Raw genomic sequence first — 6860 nt, forward strand, 5'->3', positions numbered from 1 at the left:
TTGAATTAGGTGAATGCTTTTCCATGCTCTATATAATCTTGACTAACTGGTGTATTTGTATGCGTTTTTCATTGCGAGAAAATGTTTTAACTGTGTTTTATTTTCAGAGAAGAACTATTTATTCAAACATGGGGACTGTGAAAAGAAAATTCTATAGTGAGTTGTGAAAAGTGGACGTATTTCTAAATTCATTCCACTGCCTTTATCCAAACTTAAGAATCACAGACATTTGTTATTCCTTCGGCAAGACATTCCTGCTGCACAATGATATGTTCATTTCGTAATTTGGTTGCTGGCCACCAAGTGCTCCTTAGTTTTTAAATACATTTTGAGATTTACTGGAAACTTGAAGAAGAAATTAGTTCCTGATTAAGACTATCCCAACTTTCTCTTTACTGTCGGTTTCACATGGCTTCTATGTTGTTTCATGTCTTTGTTCGATAATTGTACCTGGTGTGATATGTGAGCAGACAGGACTTTGGATGAGCTGTGCATTACATGTGCGTTGTTTTCATTATATAGACTATATATTGGGAACAGTGGTGGTTCCTGAGGGATCTTGAACATGCCACGGGAAAGGTGAATCTATGGACCTTGGAAACACCAGCTCGAGGTTTTATGGACTATAAACATCTGTCGTTGTGTCATGATTAAATGCAACCAGAAGTAATGAGGAAAGGGACTGGATGGCAATAAGAAAAAAAAAATCTCATTTGGGGTCTTTCCTGTATTCCCCCAGTTTCCTTTCTGTTTTACATCAAAGGAAGATACTGAGTTTCAGAAATAGTTTTTGAAATCAGGTATTTAACCATCCCGACCCTTCAATAGAAATGTTTTTGTTTTGTTTTGTTTTGGTTTTGGTTAAGCATTTAGCAATATGACTGAATTGACAGTTTGAGAAAACACCCTGCATGTCAGTAATGGATATTTGAGTTGGGAAAAAAATGCCCTTTTTATTAGACACATTGTACAAAGCATGCATTCCCCAATACTGCTGTTACTCTTCCATTTCTTGTGTCCTATGCTTGCTACTTGTAACTTTTTATATAAAGATATATAAAAATGTATAATAATTTCCTAACTTGAGTAAAGAGACATGTTTTCTTCCATTAGAGAGAGAGAGAGAAAACTGGCTTACCTGCGTACACACTTTGTATCAACTCTTCCCACCTGTGAGGGTAGAGGTTGTCCCTTCCTGTTGAGGCTTACTTCTCCAAAAATTTGATTTCTAAGATTTTATGAAATAGATTCTCCTTTTAGGATGGGAAAGTCTTTTTAAGTGCTTGAAATTCAGTCTCTTGGATGAGCCCATTACACAGTTCTGAGTTGTACTAACACTCACGCACACATATGCTCCCCAAAAGCTCACCAGTTATGGTTTAATTAATGAAAGTAAAATCACATCCTATCTTTGCTATCGAGTTGTACACAGACTCTATACAGTTTGATTTAGGAGGGAGAACTTTTAAAACTTTGAGTGTATATTCTTAGAAAATAAATTTTTCAAACCAGAAGGACTGTAAATCTGCCTCCCTGTGTTTCCAAAACTCTGCTGAGTTCTACGGCATTTTGTCGTTCTGACAGCAAAGCCGTCCAGCGGATGAGAGTTCAAACCTGTGACTTGCCCAGGCTTGCCAGACCTTACTCTACAGTTGTGTCCTCACATACCTCTTTGTTAAGAATTCAGTTTCACATGTATTGTAGAAACAAAAGGGAAAGAAAATAAAATTTGATGATAGAAAATTTAAAGATTTATTATAGCAATTCTGAATAATCTATATTGAAGCAATTGTCAATCCACTGAAATAACTACTTCCATAATTTTGATCAACTGAAGAACAAAATTTTGAACATGGTAAAGATTATTTTCATTGTTTTGCTACATATTTTTATACACGTTGCTTCTGTTAAAATGGAGACTTTTTTATTTGAGTGGTTTATTCATTACCATACTGCCTTGATCGCCCTTTAATTCAAAGTTAATGTAGTCAAAGATTATGTTTTGAAGTGATTCGCCATTTGTTTAATTATTTTCTCTATATACAGAAATCTTTACACCTTGAATTAATAATCACCAAAAAGTGTGATCTACATGGCTTAGAAGAACAAAAGAAACAGGGAAAATAAATTAGAGACGCCTGAACCTTCACTGTCCTAGAGCTATCGACAGGGCTTCCGACTGGTTCTTCTGACCTGTTGGTTCATTGCAAATTGCACCAGAAATCCTCTAATGGAGACTCTTAAAACATCAAACTATAATGACAAAAGTAGAGAGCTTACATATATCTACCGTGCAATAGCTCGATGGGAAAACAAAACTATTTCAAATGTCTTCATTCGGGTGGTCTCAGTGACAGCACCAAGGGTAGCTAACAGTGGACACTGGCAAATCAGAAGACAAAATAGTGGCCATGCTGGGGCAGGGAGGCACCTTGTTGACAGTAGGTCTCGACACTGGATGTTGGGGAAGTTTGGCTCCATGAGACTGAAATCAATCAACGCATTAAAAACTTCTATTGACCGACTCCATGTCAATTTGTGGTTTACATTCAAATGGGGAGACCTGAGTAGGTAAGGAATGAAATGTTTCAAGATTTCAAGATGTTTCATGTTATTTTGATAAATAATTATATTTTTTGATAAAGTGAATTCCAAACGTACACAAGTGCTTTATTAATTCCATAAGATGTTTTTCAATAATGTATAAATACTATGTAAGTTAATTTGAAAATAGCTGTTTTTGTTTTCTTTCTGTGTTAGAATTTACTTCCAAAAATCTGGGAGGCACATCATCCAACACAGCACTTAGGAAGCCCTAAATTAAGCATTTTACTTTCATCCAAGTGCTTGTTCATTGTTCAATTCAAGCCTGGCACGCTGATTTGGGAAGGTGATTTTTTTGTACCTGATTTTATAAACATTCAATTTTTATACATCAGATTTCAAAATCAACATATATAATATTTAAGTTGTCATAATTAACTTCCATTTGATTAGCTAATCAAAATGTGGCTATAAACAGAACAGGAGGTCAGTGTCTTTGGACTTTAAATGGAGAGCAGCACATCTAGTGGAGAGACTGGCTTTTCTGTCTCACATGATTTTTTTCCAGTACAAATGTCTGAGCGTGTCTGACTCCATAAACTTCTGTTCTCAGTGCTTAATGAAGTTTGGTCTTCGAACTTACTTGAATGTTCTCTTAAACTATATATCGAGCTTTTCTATCATTTTCCTTAAAATGTGGGTTTTCCTCAAATTTGATAGCTTTTTAAAAAATTCCACAAGTGAGTTTTTCTCGACCTTAGAATATCATAATCAATTTCAAAATGTGATACTGGTTCCTATTTTCTTTACTAGAGTAATGACAAATGATTGACGTTTTGGTGGTAAAATAAATGATAGATTTTACCTTATTTTGGAGTTTGTATGTTTCAGTGATGACAATGAATTCTGTCAGATTCCCCTGGAAATAAATTTTTTAAATTATCTGAATCCTCAATGTACATGATTTGAAGCGTTTTAGGGTTGCCTAAGGCCAGGGAGTGAGCTGGCTTCTGTGTCCTGTCTACTGCATATTTGCTTTTTGGTCATTGCTGTGCTCACACTCATGGCAAAGATTCCCCGCCAAGAAATTGTTAAGAAGATGAAAGAATTCAAAAATTAGACTTACCTATAAACCTCTTATCCATTTAATTAGTATTTCCAATACCCCTCCTAAGAGCTAAAGAAAGTAACAAAATGAAATGCAATGTTAAAATTGCCAGAAATATGTTTTTATAAATAATCTTATTCAATAAATCTGAAGTCCTTTGTTCATATAGAATTATCCTGAGTAATTTTGTTAATGAGTCTCTTAGGTTATACTACAGATTCCTTTAACTGAATTATATTATTCACCTAAGTCAGACAAGGTAATAAAAGTAAATCTAGGTAACTGATGTCAGGCATTCAATATCTCATTTTTCACTGTGGTCTCTGGTTCTGTGTTTCCCTGTGCTCAGTTATGAAGAAAAGCCCCCTTCATATGCCTTTAATTCCTCAAAGGTATGAATAATAAACTCAGCGTGCTTCAGACTTCTGCCATTCACTAAGGTTGTTTTCCAGAAGGTTCTTATTCCTGCCTGTGTAATTGTCTAGCTCCATGGTTCATTTTTAGGGAATGTTTTTTGACCTCTTTTTAATAGTCACATATATGGACACAAAATGTAAAAAGGACCAGAAAATGTGTACATTATTTAAAAGAAAATATTCCTGTCATATCACATTATGAAACGTTTATTCTATATTCGCCCTCATGCGTCGACAGGAATGTCGGTGCATCCCAGGTCAACCCATGAGCATGTCCTGTCCCCTGGCAGCTCGGGGAGAGGTAAGGACACGCTGCATGGTGGATGGTCTCCATGTAGACAGGGGGAGAGTGTTGCAGTCCTTTTTGAACAGTGCATGACAAGGAGTGAAAACCCCAGCTCTGGCCCCAAGCTGACCGGCCCCAGCCAGCCAGGGGCGCCCCCAGGGGCAGCAGGTCCCCGCAGTGTGCCTCCCAGAGGAAGCTGGTCCTTGGTGGCAGCCGCACCTCTGCCCCAGCCTGCGCTGGTGGAGGACCCAATGGCAATGACTTGGAAGGTTACTGATAGTCTAGAACGCATTATAAATAAATCGTTTATCAATAACTCACGTGCAAATTAATTTTTAATGGCCCCGGAGCACGCACAGCCTCTGCAGGAGCCATGGTGGGGCCCGGTGTCCAGGTTTCTCTCCGCGCTGGGGCGTGTCTGGCTTCCAGGCCCCTGACTCGTTCCCCCTGGACCGGCCCCATCTCTGGCCTATTTATTTTATTTCATCAACTTAGCGAGCAACACGGAACCCCGCGGCCCCCACAGCCCTAGTCAGTCGGAAACCCCCACACTTGAAAGACAAATCAGGTTTCCAAGCCCAGACCGCGGCTGGGGTCAGCCCCGCGGGCTGCCCTGAGCATCGCTGCCCGCGGCCTGGCCGGGTCCTGCTTCCAGGCCCACTTGCAGCCGGGGCTGCAGACACGGCCCTTGCGCACCTGCTGGGGCGCGGCCCGCGGGTAGCTGCGGGGCGCGGGTGCTCGAGGACGCGCCAGGAGCCGGGCACCACGGTGCGTTCCTGCTCCCCAAGGGGGCCCTCCTGGACCGGGCGCCTCCTGGGGGGCACCTCAGGCGTCTCCAGGAGGGCCTCGTGCACAGCACAGCGAGCAGCTCCCGCCCTCCCTGCGCGCCTGCGGTGGCCACCGCGCCCCCCGCGAGGAGAGCGGGGCCGGGGCCGGGGAGTGGCCGGGGGACTCTGTCCAGCAGCCGGGAAGCGCCTCCGCCGGCATCAGTGAGGCTGAGGATGGGGGAGCCCCGTGGGGGGATCTGCTGCCTGGAGACTGTAAGTACGCACCGGCGGGCGCTGGGACTCCGCGGACCCAGCGTGTCCCCCGAGGGCAGCCGGCGCAGGTGGGTCACAGGCAGGCGAGTCAAGAAAATTACACTTAAATAATAAACCATTTCATGTGCTGGTGCCAAGGCGCGCGCCGGCCTGAACCCGCCGGCGGCGCGGGTGTGGACGCCCCGCATCCTGGCCGCCTCCCGCCGCCTCGGGACGGCGTGGACGTGTCTGGTTTGGTTGGTTGAAGAGATACGACGTGGAGGGGAAATCTGGACAAATGCGTTATTCAAAATGTAGCCCAGGGTATGCAAACCCTGCTCCCGGGTTGAAAATCTTCCACGTGGCGGAGCAGCCCACGGTGTTGAGCGCAGAAAAGGTGCCCAGAGCGGCTGCCATGGCGCGTGCCATTTTCTGCGCACACTTTTTAGAAAAGTATAAAGTGTGTATTTTCATTAACAATAGGTTGCCATAACTGAAGAAAAGAATGCTGGTTTCTGGGCAGCATTTAATTAAAGTTTAGATTTTAAAGTTACATGAAAAAGTTTTAAATGGCTCAACGTGTGCGCAGATTCTTCATTTCACGTTCCCATCCCCTGCGTGCAGTAGATGTATTTGAAGTTCCCCAGAGACAGTCATGTCTTCTGTCCCTTTCATGAACCAATTTTAGATAACTGCACCTAGATTAAAAGGGAAAAGTAAATAAAAATACTTCTTGGCTAAAGTGGAATGAAAGACATAACAGCTAATTATGTTACTTGCTTATGGATTGAGGACTTTTTCTTATTTGATAGAAAAGAAAATATATTCAGCTTGATGTGGATGCCAGTGAGCCTGCATTAATGATACTCAAACTAAAGCAAATCTCTCCTCTCTTTCCTCCGTCCCCTCCCCAACCTCCCATATTGTTTATTTTGAGTCTTTAACACCTGTTTTTTCTTTTTTTAAATAAATTTTATTTTTATATTCCCCATAGAATTGAAATCCCCTTATTTTGACCCCAATCCCTCCCCTCCCCGCCCCCCACCCCCCATAAAGTGTCTCTGGTTCATAGTTTTTTGTTGATTTTGATTTTCACTTTCTTATAGTTATTCTTTTTCCTGGTCCCTTATTTAAGTTTTCTGGATTCCTGCTATGAGTGAGACCATCCGGTATTTTTCTTTTTCTTTCTGGCTTATTTCGCTGAGCATGATCCCTTCCAGCGCCATCCATGTTGCTGCAAATGCATGTGTTTATCTTTTTTGAATGCTGAGTAATATTCCACGGTGTATATGTACCACATCTTCTTGATCCAGTCATCTATTTTTGGGCATTTGGGCTGTTTCCAAAGCTTAGCTATTGTAAACAGTGCTGCTATAAACATAGGGGTGCAGGTGCTCTTTGGAATTGATGTTTCTGTGTCCTTTGGGTAGATACCTAGGAGTGGAATTGCTGGATCACATGGAAGATCCATCTTTAGCAGGTCGAGT

General features: G+C 42.0%; 1 protein-coding gene across 3 annotated transcripts in view; it reads left to right on the top strand.

Moving 5' to 3' along the window:
* Positions 1-3842, top strand: part of NETO1 (neuropilin and tolloid like 1) — an 85475-nt gene extending 81633 nt beyond the window's left edge. For 2 of the 3 annotated variants that reach the window (XM_037508410.2, XM_054693990.1), the window contains one exon: positions 108-3842. The gene's annotated coding sequence lies outside the window, so the exon portion shown is untranslated. The remainder of the gene's footprint in view (positions 1-107) is intronic. The other variant, XM_037508411.2, reaches the window with a different exon arrangement.
* The last annotated feature ends 3018 nt before the right edge of the window (positions 3843-6860 follow it).

This window comes from Talpa occidentalis, unplaced genomic scaffold, assembly GCF_014898055.3.
Source record: "Talpa occidentalis isolate TD23 unplaced genomic scaffold, MPIMG_talOcc4v2.1 talOcc4.13, whole genome shotgun sequence".
Taxonomy (NCBI): domain Eukaryota; kingdom Metazoa; phylum Chordata; class Mammalia; order Eulipotyphla; family Talpidae; genus Talpa; species Talpa occidentalis.